Source organism: Euphorbia lathyris, chromosome 9 (assembly GCF_963576675.1).
Source record: "Euphorbia lathyris chromosome 9, ddEupLath1.1, whole genome shotgun sequence".
In the NCBI taxonomy this organism is placed as follows: Eukaryota; Viridiplantae; Streptophyta; class Magnoliopsida; order Malpighiales; family Euphorbiaceae; genus Euphorbia; species Euphorbia lathyris.
The window spans coordinates 3,656,918-3,668,652 of NC_088918.1; the positions used below are offsets into that span (position 1 = coordinate 3,656,918).

General features: G+C 41.0%; 1 non-coding gene across 1 annotated transcript; it reads left to right on the forward strand.

Annotated features, from left to right (window-relative positions):
* The first annotated feature begins 11,353 nt into the window (after positions 1-11,353).
* On the forward strand, positions 11,354-11,460 carry LOC136207663 (small nucleolar RNA R71). Its single transcript, XR_010676793.1, has one exon. It is a non-coding gene; the product is annotated as a small nucleolar RNA R71 (small nucleolar RNA).
* The last annotated feature ends 275 nt before the right edge of the window (positions 11,461-11,735 follow it).

Consider the following 11,735-nt stretch of genomic DNA (forward strand, 5'->3'; position numbering starts at 1 on the left):
CCTAACAAACGAGGACCCAAAAAGCTTTGAGTACCTAAAACTAACTAGTGTATTGCAGGTTGGCCTGAGGTGTGCTGAGAAGTCAAATTTATGGTACATTGACAGCGCATGCTCGAGGCATATGACTGGTGATGAAACTCAATTCATCACACTCATGCATAAACATGAAGGAAGCGTAAGTTTTGGAGACAACAAAAAGGGTAAGATAGTAGGTTCAGGAACCGTTGGTGGCAATCCTACTATTGAGTCAGTCTCCCTAGTCAGAGGACTTGAATATAACCTACTGAGTGTAGCTCAGCTGTGTGACAGCGGTAGGAAAGTTATATTTGATGCCTCTGGATGTAAAATACTCGAGGGAAAAATAAATGAATTGATTTTAACTGCCCCTCGTGTTGACAATGTTTTTATGCTGAATTTGGAAAAGAAGTTTTCAAAAAATATGTGCTTAGTGTCAAAAGAAGAAAATTCCTGCCTATGGCACAGGAGACTTGGTCATGTAAGCATGGACCTCCTGGCCAAATTAGCAAGAAAGCAATTAGTTGAGGGATTGCCCAAACTTAAGTTTGAAAAGGATCAATTATGCAATGCTTGTCAGTATGGAAAACAAACTAGAAAATCTTTTCAAAGTAAAAACATAGTCTCAACCAAGCGTCCATTAGAGTTACTGCATTTGGATCTCTTCGGACCAGTCCAGCCGCTGAGCTTGGGTGGTAGGAGATTTTCCTTGGTCATTGTAGATGACTTTTCTAGGTACACTTGGGTCATCTTGCTCAGTAGCAAGGATGAAACATTTGAGATGTTTTCAACACTGTGTAGAAAACTTGAAAATGATAAAGACCTAAAAATAGCTCACATCCGAAGTGATAATAGTGGAGAATTCAAGAATCAATTGTTTGATGAATTCTGTGAAGCTAGCGGCATTGACTATAACTTTTCTGCTCCTAGAACTCCTCAATAGAATGGGGTAGTTGAAAGGAAGAACAGAATTCTGGTTGAAATTGTCAGGACAATGCTGAGTGAGAATAGGCTTCCAAAGTACCTTTAGGGAGAAGCTGTTAACACATTATGTTATATACTCAATACGGCTCTAGTCAGATCTAAACTGAGGAAAATCCCCTATGAACTTTGGAAAGGACGAAAACCTAACATAGGATGTTTTTGTGCCTTCGGTTGTAAATGTTTTATTCTAAATACTAAGGACAACCTTGCTAAGTTTGATTCAAAAGCTGATGAAGCTATCTTTTTAGGCTACTCAACAAACAGCAAAGCATATAGAATTTTCAATAAACGAACTCAGATTTTAGAAGAGTCTGTTCATATTGAGTTCGATGAAACTAACCCTAAAGAGAAGGTCAATCGGACGACTGAAGATGATCCCAGCTCAGCACCTACTGACCTGAGTACACCTACTGAGTCACTCCCTCAAGGGCTGACTAAAGGTAAAGACGAAACTCAAATCATTTTCACTGACCAATCTAAACCTGCAAATATTGTTGAAACACAAACCGCTAAAGATATTACACTGTCGAGAGAGATCAGAATTCCAAGAGGACATTCTGAAAGCAACATTCTCGATGTTGCTGAGAACACTCTGATGATAAGAAATCAACTCAGGAGATACCTCAGCAACGTAGCCTTCATCTCAGTTCTTGAACCGAAGAATTTTTCAGAAGTTGAGAACGATGAGTTCTGGATGGGTGCAATGCAAGAGGAGCTTGACCAATTTAGAAGGAATGAAGTATGGGACTTAGTGCCAAATCCGAAAAGCCAGAAGACTATAGGAACAAGATGGGTCTTCCGCAACAAGCTAGATGAACAAGGGAACGTAGTTAGGAACAAAGCCAGACTTGTAGCTCAAGGCTACAGTAAGCAGGAAGGTATTGACTATGGTGAGACCTTTTCCCCAGTGGCAAGGCTAGAAGCTATTAGAATATTGTGTGCTTATGCTAGCTTTATGAACTTTAAACTGTTTCAAATGGATGTCAAGAGTGCATTTCTAAATGGAGTTATAAATTAGGAGGTCTATGTTAATCAGCCACCGGGGTTTGAGGATCCTAAGTTCCCAAACCACGTTTATAAGCTTAAAAAGGCTCTGTATGGTCTGAAGCAAGCACCACGTGCTTGGTATGAAAGACTAACAAGCTTTCTGCTGACTAGAAATTATGTCAGGGGAAAAGCTGATACAACCTTATTCCTAAAGAAAAAGGATAAAGATACCCTACTAGCACAAATCTATATTGATGACATCATATTTGGTGCTACTAATGAGTCTATGTGCAAGGAATTTAGTAAGCAGATGCAGACTGAGTTTGAAATGTCAATGATGGGAGAACTCAACTTCTTCCTTGGACTTCAAATCAAACAAGGCAAGAATGGCATCTTCACCAGTCAGACTAAGTATGCAAAGGACATATTGAAGAAATATGAAATGGACAACTATAAGTCAATATCTACCCTAATGGGCACTGATATTGTCCTCTATGCTGACGAAAATGGTAAGTCAGTAGACAGCAAATTGTACCGAGGTATGATTGGCTCTCTACTCTATCTAACGGCAAGTAGGCCAGATATTCAGTTCTCAGTATGTTACTGTGCAAGATATCAATCTAACCCTAAGGAATCTCATTACATAGCTGTAAAAAGAATCCTAAGATATTTGCAACGCTCAGTAAATGCAGGTCTATGGTATCCCAATACTGATGAGTTCACACTTCTTGGATACACTAACGCTGACTATGGATGAGACAAGCTGGAACGAAAAAGCACCTCAGGAGGATGTCATTTTCTTGGAAGCTGTCTTGTGTCTTGGTTCAGCAAGAAGTAGTCGTCAGTAGCTTTGTCAACCACTGAAGCTGAGTACATTACTGCTGGAAGCTGTGTTGCCCAAGTCCTCTGGATCAAGCAACAACTGGATGATTATGGAGTTGAGACAAAAATGATTGAAGTCAAATGTGACAATAAAAGTGTCATTGACTTATCAAAGAATCCAATCCAGCAGAGCAGGGTGAAGCATGTCAGCATAAGGCATCACTTCATCAGAGATCATGTACTCAATGGTGAGATCAAGTTGACCTATGTCCCAACGGATGAGCAGCTTGTCGATATCTTCACAAAGCCACTGGCTCGTGAGCAGTTCAGTATATTGAGAGAAGCCATAGGTATGTTCAATACTCTTTAATAAATTCTAAGTATAAAATGTGCTGAATGATTTTGCATGCTGAGTGATCTTATATGCTGAGTTATAAAATTGTCTTGCATCCTCAGTACTTTAACTGCTGAGTACTTTAATTTTTGAGTAAAGCAACTTACACAATTAGGGTTTGCACGCGTATTTAAGTAGCCACTAGGATGACGTAAGCGTCATCATTAGTAAACCATGCACAGTAATCTGTCATTAATGTCAGAATTAAATGATACCGAGTGGTTCGAATTCCCACCATTTCATTAACCTATCAAATCACTCCTATTCGGCTATAAATAGTGAAAGTTTTTCACTGTTTACCTTCTACGCTTGATAATTCGCACTAGTCTCTTTTTCTCTCTCGAACTTCAAATCCTTCTGCGATTTCTCAAGAACACCCAAGCACACCATGTCTAGAGAACTTCCCTCAAAATCATCCAACCACACTGAATCCTATGAAGATAGGAATTCAGACATTAATCCCTCCTCTTTCGAGGAAAATCAAGAGTACAGTGACACTTCTTCCGAATCCGAACAGCTTATTCATGGTCAGCACGACCAAATTATGACCGAGGTCAGCATCTTAGGAAAAAATCCTCATATTGAGTCCTCTACACACTCGAAGAAGTCGAAGAAGAAGAACAAGGTGCCTATGGAAAGGACCTTTACCACTGCTTATAACAAGATTGACAACCCCAAGATCAACATCTTGAGGTGGTTTTCAAAAGACTTCATTGAGACGGAGCAACCGTTCTGTCAGTGGATTGCTGACAATGGATGGGTAAAATTGTTCTCTTTACCTGGAGTGACCTATCTGAGGCTCGTCACTGAGTTCTACCAAAACTTGACGGTTGCTGATGGCGATATAGATTACATAGTGACCACAGTAAAAGGCAAACATATTATCATCACTCCATCTTACCTTGCCACACTGCTGGATCTGAAGAAAAAGGGAACAAAGATGAGAAGAGTGAATGATGTAAAGTACATCAAGTATGACGCTGAATACTGCAAGCCAGCAGGCTTCATGGGAGAAGTTTCAAACACTTCCCTTCCTCAGCCTCAATGTCAGGCTCACTACATGCTGACTAACTTCCTCGTCCCGAAAATCAACTCCACCATGCCAGCATCGAATTTTGAGCAGTGCTTCATATGGCACATGCTGGAGAACAAGCCGCTAAATATGCCCGTCTTCTTAATTGGGGCATTTCAGAGAAGTACTGGGGTACTCAGAATGGGCTCCCTAATTACTACCATCCTCAAGGACCATCAAGTCAGCTTTGCCAAGGAGGCAAGTCAGACAGGGACTGAAATCACTACGGTGATTTTGAATGGGCTGACGCACAGTATGCCACTAAAGCCTAAGACCAAAAAGGGGAAGGCTACCCAGAATGTTGTGACTGACCTTCCCAGCAAGGGCACTAAGCGAAAGGCTGTTGAGCCTACAACATCAGTAGCCAAGTCTCCCAAGTTAGTGGGTAAGAAGCTCAGGGTCTCATCAACTCTGCCCAAAACAAACCCTACTGAGCTGCCACCGAAGAAATCGGCCCCTGACACCGCTGATGAAGAAGTGGATGAGCAACCACTGAGAAAGAGGACCGTCTTTAAGGTCAGAATCCAGGAATCAACACCCCTGGATTTCTCTCTCCCTAAGGATGCCTTCTTCCTCCAGGCTCGAGGAGTAACTGCTGAGCCAGTTACTGCCTTTGCTGATCAACAGCAACAAGGAATCCCAGCTGCCTCCTTTATTCCCTCCATCACTGAACAAACTGAAAACCCAATCACTACTGAGGAGCAAATTGAATATGAGGGAATACGAGCTACTGAGCAGGAAGACTCAGCTGCTGGAGTGCATGCTGACGAACAAGGAGTTCAGACTCCTGAGAAGGAAGCTGAGACAGTTGCTGAGGAGCAAACTGAAGTACTTGAACATACTCAGCTAGACTCCTCTCTTTTTGCCAGTGAACCAATCTATGCTGTCCCCTCAAAGAAATTCAAACACCATCGGAGAAGCAAGGAAAAGAGGTATAAGCGGAAGCCACTAAGGCCTACTATCTTTGATATATTGGATGACTCTCCCCCTCGCGACACTATTGTTGACCTCACGAATATGGACTTAATTTTTGCACAAGTCCACCTCAACTGCCTCAGCAACAAGTGACAGAAAAACAAGCCTCTGTTTCTGGCACTCAGAAAGGACTTCGCTGTAAAGATGGCCGACCTTCACCTGATATGGTCCATCACATGGATTCCATTGAAGGCAAACTCAACTCCATTGCAGCTGTGAACTCAACGGTCGCCACTTCTACTGAAACAACTCAGCAATTTCAGCAGCTGAACACTGAGCTCATAAAAGCTCAGGAATCTATCTCTTCTTCCTCCTAGTGCACCATTGTGCAAGTCGCTGAGGCTGTGCGACTACTAAGCCTAACTCGGGAAGAGATGGACACTGAACATGCCAAAACCACTGATATCTTCAACTATTCTAAAGCCACATATAAGCATATCAGACAGCAAACACAACAGCGGATCCTTTATGACACTGCTATGTTGAAGGTACAACATCAGTCAATGGACAAGCTCACTGATACTATCACTTGGCTTGGCAAAGCACTAGAATTCCTACTCAGCGCCATCAGTGCCACTGCTAAGCTTCCAGAGTCAACTTTGGACTCTGGACTGCAGGTCTTTTAAGGGCTAAAGGAGAGTACGAGTCATCTGCAATAGTTTTCGTCTAGAATGACTCGTGCTGCTAATGCTGGTCACTTCTTTCCTCCCACTACACAACCCAGTTCTGATGCTGGCAGAAAGGGGTAGAAAGAACAAGGTAAGGGTAAGCAAACAGCGGACGGAACTCAAAAGCAACAACAACCTAGCTCATATTCCGCTGCCCCAAAACCTCCAGCTCAGCAACAAGGAACCCCATCCCATAGCCTACTCAGCAAACTAGAAAAACTAACCAAGTCCAAGTCAACATAAATAGATAGATATCTTACTTGCTTTTTCTTGTGTTAACTTTTGTGTTGATGTGTTATCTTGTTGCTATATATATATATATATATATATATATATATATATATATATATATATATATATATATTTGAGAACGTATCTTCTTCACACATTGTCTATATTTAATTGCTTACGTTTTTTATCTGCTATGTTGAACTGATATTGGCCTTTCTCAAATGTCTATAACCTTAAAAACCATTGAACAAATTAATTGAACTTATGAACATAAAATTTATACAAGTATTGGCTACTGAGTAACACTACTCAGCATCCACTGTCTTACTCAGTACAACTCAAAGTTATAAATTAAACTTCACTTTCCATTTAACAAGTATCATACTGAGTAAAGTACAAATGTTCTAAGTGATGACCTACTTCTGACTCTGACCTTAGACTTACTTGATTAAACCTTGAAATGTTTAAAGTAAAACTAAGTCAGTATCCAACCCGTATGGGGGAGAACTTCAGAAGTTAAGAAATGGCCAACTATCATGGGGAAGCTCAACACTGAGTTCCTAATTGAATATTTTTGTCAACATCAAAATGGGGGAGTTTGTTGAAACACATTTCCACATGATTTTGATTTGACAAAATTATTTAAAGTATATTTAAATTACCATGATAAAATATTCCAACACATTAAATTTAAATGCTTTGATTTATTCATATCAATGTGTTTATTCAATGTTGAGTTAATTGATTTATAAGAATTAAAAAGACATTAAAAGATCAAGGCCCAAAAGCCCATAAGAGAAAGTCAAAGCCCAAGTCAATAATTGAGAGCCACATGGCCCAACAGAACAAAACCGAGCCCAGCAGCGAGAAGGATCGAGAAGCCTTCTCAATTGCTTCATGCCGAAGCTGTTGAGTCAAGAAGACAAGGAAGTCAGGTCAGCAGTTGACCTGAACAACTTGGAGACAAAGTCTTTCCAATTAAGGAAATTTTCAGAAGACACAGAAATTTGTCGGGAAGACTTTACTAGAAGAAGTATGGACTGTTTGACGCTACCAACCAGACAGATCTGGCATTTGACGAAGGTAGAAGATGCAACGCTCTCATTGGCCGATGACACTGAGCACTGACCGAGCGAAAGCGACAGGAAGTCGTTTCCCTCCAACGGTTATTTCGAAATTCGAAATGACTGAGGTCTTAGCTGTCACTATAAATAGGCCTCTCAACAACTTGAAGTTTCTGTCTTGAAAAGCAAAGCAATTCTTACACCAATTCTTATTTTCGTGTAAAAGCCTAGAGTGAATTATTCATCTAAAGTGTTCTTCATTTTGTTAGAACAAACACTTTATCATTTCTAGAGATTAGAAAGGAGAAGCTGAGTTGCTTGGTTATAGCACTCAGAAGTATAGATAATATTGAGTAGAAGAATAGAGGAAGGTACTCTTGTATACTCAGTAGCTATTGTAAAAAGTTTGTGCTCTACCTGAAAGAGCTCAGTAATGGATTCAAAAAGCTTGGAAGGATTTCGGGGACTGGACGTAGGCAAGGAGGCCGAACCAGGATAAGTTTGCTGAGTAATATCTTTATAACCCTTTGCTCCTTTATATATTGCTTGCCGTGTATTGCCTAGTAACACGCTAAAAAGAACAAACGCTGAGTTGAGTGATCTGAGAGTTGAGTTCAGGAATAGACTTAAGTGTTATCTCCTAACTGACGACAGAAGCAGTTTTAGTCAGCAGTTGACTAAACTTGCATCTGATCTTACTCAGCATCGCTGTGCTAAAAGACTTAGTAAAATTCTTTGTTAAAAATATAAGTCAGCCTTACGTGAAAATTTTAAATAGTTCCTAACCCCCGCCCTTGGAACTAACTTTGTCACGTTACATGGAACCAACAAGGCACTCTTGTATACTCAGTAGCTATTATTAAAGGTTTGTGCTCTACCTGAAAGTGCTCAGTAGTGGATTCAAAAAGCTCGGAAGGATTCCGGGGACTGGACGTAGGCAAGAAGGCCGAACTAGGATAAGTCTGCTGAGTAATATCTTTCTAACCCTTTACTCCTTTATATATTGCTTGCTGTGTATTGCCTAGCAAAACGCTAAAAAGAACAAACACTGAGTTGGGTGATCTGGGAACTGAGTTCAGGAATAGACTTAAGTGCTATCTCTTGACTGACGATAGAAGCAGTTTTAGTCAGCAGTTGACTAAACTTGCCTCTGATGTTACTCAGCATCGCTGTGCTAAAAGACTTAGTAAAAGTCTTTGTTAAAAATATAAGTAAGCCTTACATGAAAATTTTAAATAGTTCCTAACCCCCCCTTGGAACTAACTTTGTCACGTTACATGGAACCAACAAGGCACTCTTGTATACTCAGTAGTTATTATCAAAGGTTTGTGCTCTACTTGAAAGAGCTCAGTAGTGGATTCAAAAATCTCGGAAGGATTCCGGGGACTAGACGTAGGCAAGGAGGCCGAACCAGGATAAGTCTGCTGAGTAATATCTTTCTAACCCTTTACTCCTTTATATATTGCTTGCTGTGTATTACCTAGTAAAACGCTAAAAAGAACAAACACTGAGTTGAGTGATCTGAGAGTTGAGTTCAGGAATAGACTTAAGTGCTATCTCTTGATTGACGACAAAAGCAGTTTTAGTCAGCAGTTGACTAAACTTGCCTCTAATCTTACTCAGCATTGTTGTGCTAAAAGACTTAGTAAAAGTCTTTGTTAAAAATATAAGTCAGCCTTATGTGAAAATTTTAAATAGTTCCTAACCCCCCCTTTGGAACTAACTTTGTCACGTTATATGGGACCAACAGTAATGACATTGACATGTTCCCGAGGGTTGGTCTCGGTATCACTAGGTAAGGATCCCCTAGGGCGTTTGATGCGGTTTCTGCGGAAACCTCACTAAGGGATAAGTGTACCCCGTCGTTATCAAGTAATAAATTTCTGGTTTAAGTCCAGGTTATCGTCCACAGGATTTATTTCTGCAAGTACCGAGCTACTCGATCTCGGATGTTATCTAGGCTTAGGGGGTTTTGAGTTTGTTTGTTTATATTAATCTACTCCTAGGTTGAATTATACTAATCCTAGCTAAGTTATCTAAGTCTAGCTAAGTTATTCTACGCCTAACTAAGTTACTCTACCCCTAAGTGATCTTTTACCGATGTAATTAACTGAAGGAACGTGAAGGGATACGATGATAATGAAAATAGGATGTTTAAGCAATTGAATTGAAACCTAAGTCACTTGTGTCCGAGGCGATTAACCCGACCTATCCTCCTAAAGTTCCTAGTTCGTGATTCCCTTGTAAGGCCGAAACTAGCTCTAAGGCTCAGCAATTTGGGCTTAATCTTCTATAGGGTCGTCAATCCTATAGGCACTGACTAGGTCAGATTCAGCTCGCAATATGTGCCAACTTGATTTTGGGATTATCGAATGAGTTAAACCAATCAGACAAAGCGTAAGACAAAGATTAAAACATCAAAACAATTGAATAAACAAGAACTATAATATATATCAAAGATGGAAACATTGTCACGAAGTTACAATAAACCTAGAATTCATAGCATGTATCAGAGGCTAGACAAAATGTAAAAGAAGAAAAATCCCTTTCAGGGAACCTGTCTACCAATGCAGGCGTCTTTCTAGGATTTAAGGATGAAGCTTGAGCAATCCTCGGTGAATGGAGCTTCGAAGGTATCTTCAATGGAGGTTTGAAGGATATGGAGGAGGTGGAGAGGATTTCTCAAGGTGAAAGCTAAGAAAATTACAAAAGCAAAAGATATCTAAATTACATTGGAAAAATCCTATTTATAGACGTGGCTCGGGCCCTTTTCTTGACCTAATTCGTGTCCTTATTGATGTAGGAAGTCGTGGGGTCCATCGTGGCTTCGTGGGGGCGGAATTGGTCTTTTTGACCAATTCCCGTAGGTCTGCTCGCCGAGCAGGGCGAGCTGCTCGGCAAGCAGCAGCCCTTGCTCGCCGACCAGGCGCCTGGCGACCTGCTCGGCGAGCAGGCACAGCCTGCTCGGCGAGCAGGCACAGTGCCTGGGCGGTGCCTGGGCAGTGCCTGGGCGGTGCCTGGGCAGTGCCTGGGCGGTGCCTGGGCAGTGCCTGGGCGGTGCCTGGGCTGCTCGCCGAGCAGCGCCCGGGCTGCGCGCCGATGCTCAATTCGTCGAGCGACTGCCGGGGGTCCCCGAGACACGATTTTTGCCTGAAATTTGATCATGTTTTAACCTGCACACGCACATAAACTCCAAACAACATTAGTCCAAGGGCTAAATTGACCCGCCAATCGCTTATTTGAGCAAAACGCTTCATTTGGTGCGACTTTTGACGGATCAATTAACTTCAAAAGATAACGGAATTATAATATGCATGCCATTTTGGCCGTATTTGCCTAAATTGATCATAAAACGAGCCTAAACAACGAAAAGTAAATAAAACGTTTCCAATTTCTAACTAACTCACACAAAAGCATTTAAATGCGAGAATTGCTCGCTTATTAACTAAATAACGCTAAAACCCGTCCTAAAACCGTACCCAAAGATAGGGGTTTTTGACCCCTATCAGCGTTCAGTGGAGGTTTTTGCAACTTGATTAATGTTTTTTTCCAAACCCCTAGTGAATGTGTCTTGATGTCGACGCCATTCTTCTAAGCCATTTAATCTATTTTCAATTCTACCAAGGGTCTTAACAATGGTATCCAACGGGTCATGTTCTCTCTTTTCTTGCGAGTTAAAATCGGGTGGAGGTCTAGGGTGAGTAGGAGCATGTGGATTTAGAGTATTTTGGTTATTGCTCAATGAAAATTTGGGTGATTCCCCCACCCATTATTGTAAGAATTTGAGTATGGATTGTTTTGTCGATAAGAATTACCGACAAAATTTGTCGTTTCACCCATGAATTGATTTCCGGGTTGGTTATGCATACTCAAATTAGCCATTAATAGATCTATTTTCTTATTTAGCTCATCAAGGTTGGGAGATGATTGGGGTGGTGCATCACACATATACATACCTGCCCTTACCTCGGAGAATCGCTCGGTTGGCCAATGGGAACTTCTTTCGGCTAACTCTTGGATGAGTGCATAAGCATCACCCGGGCTTTTTCGGAATAGACTTCCTCCTATGGTTGCATCAATAGTGGCACAGTTATTCGAAGATAAACCACTATAAAAGATATTTACTTGTTCTCACTTCTCGAAACCGTGATGTGGGCATTTTTTGAACAACCGGTGGTAGCATTCCCATGCATCGTACAAGCTTTCTCTCTCCTTTTGACGGAAAGCATTGATCTCATTTTTGTACATGGCCGTCTTGGAAGGAAGGAAGTATTTAGCAAGAAACTTCTTTACTAAATCATCCCAAGTCGTGATGGATCCAACATCTAAAGACTCTAATCAGTCAATGGCATCCTCCCTCAGAGAAAAAAAAACAATTTAAGCTTAATAGCGTCACTCGTAACACCATTAGTACGGAACAAAGAACAATATTTAATAAATTTACTAAGATGAGCGTTTGGATCTTCTCTATCATCGCCTCCGAATTGTCCGGCATTTTGAATGTGTTGAATCATGGCTGGTTT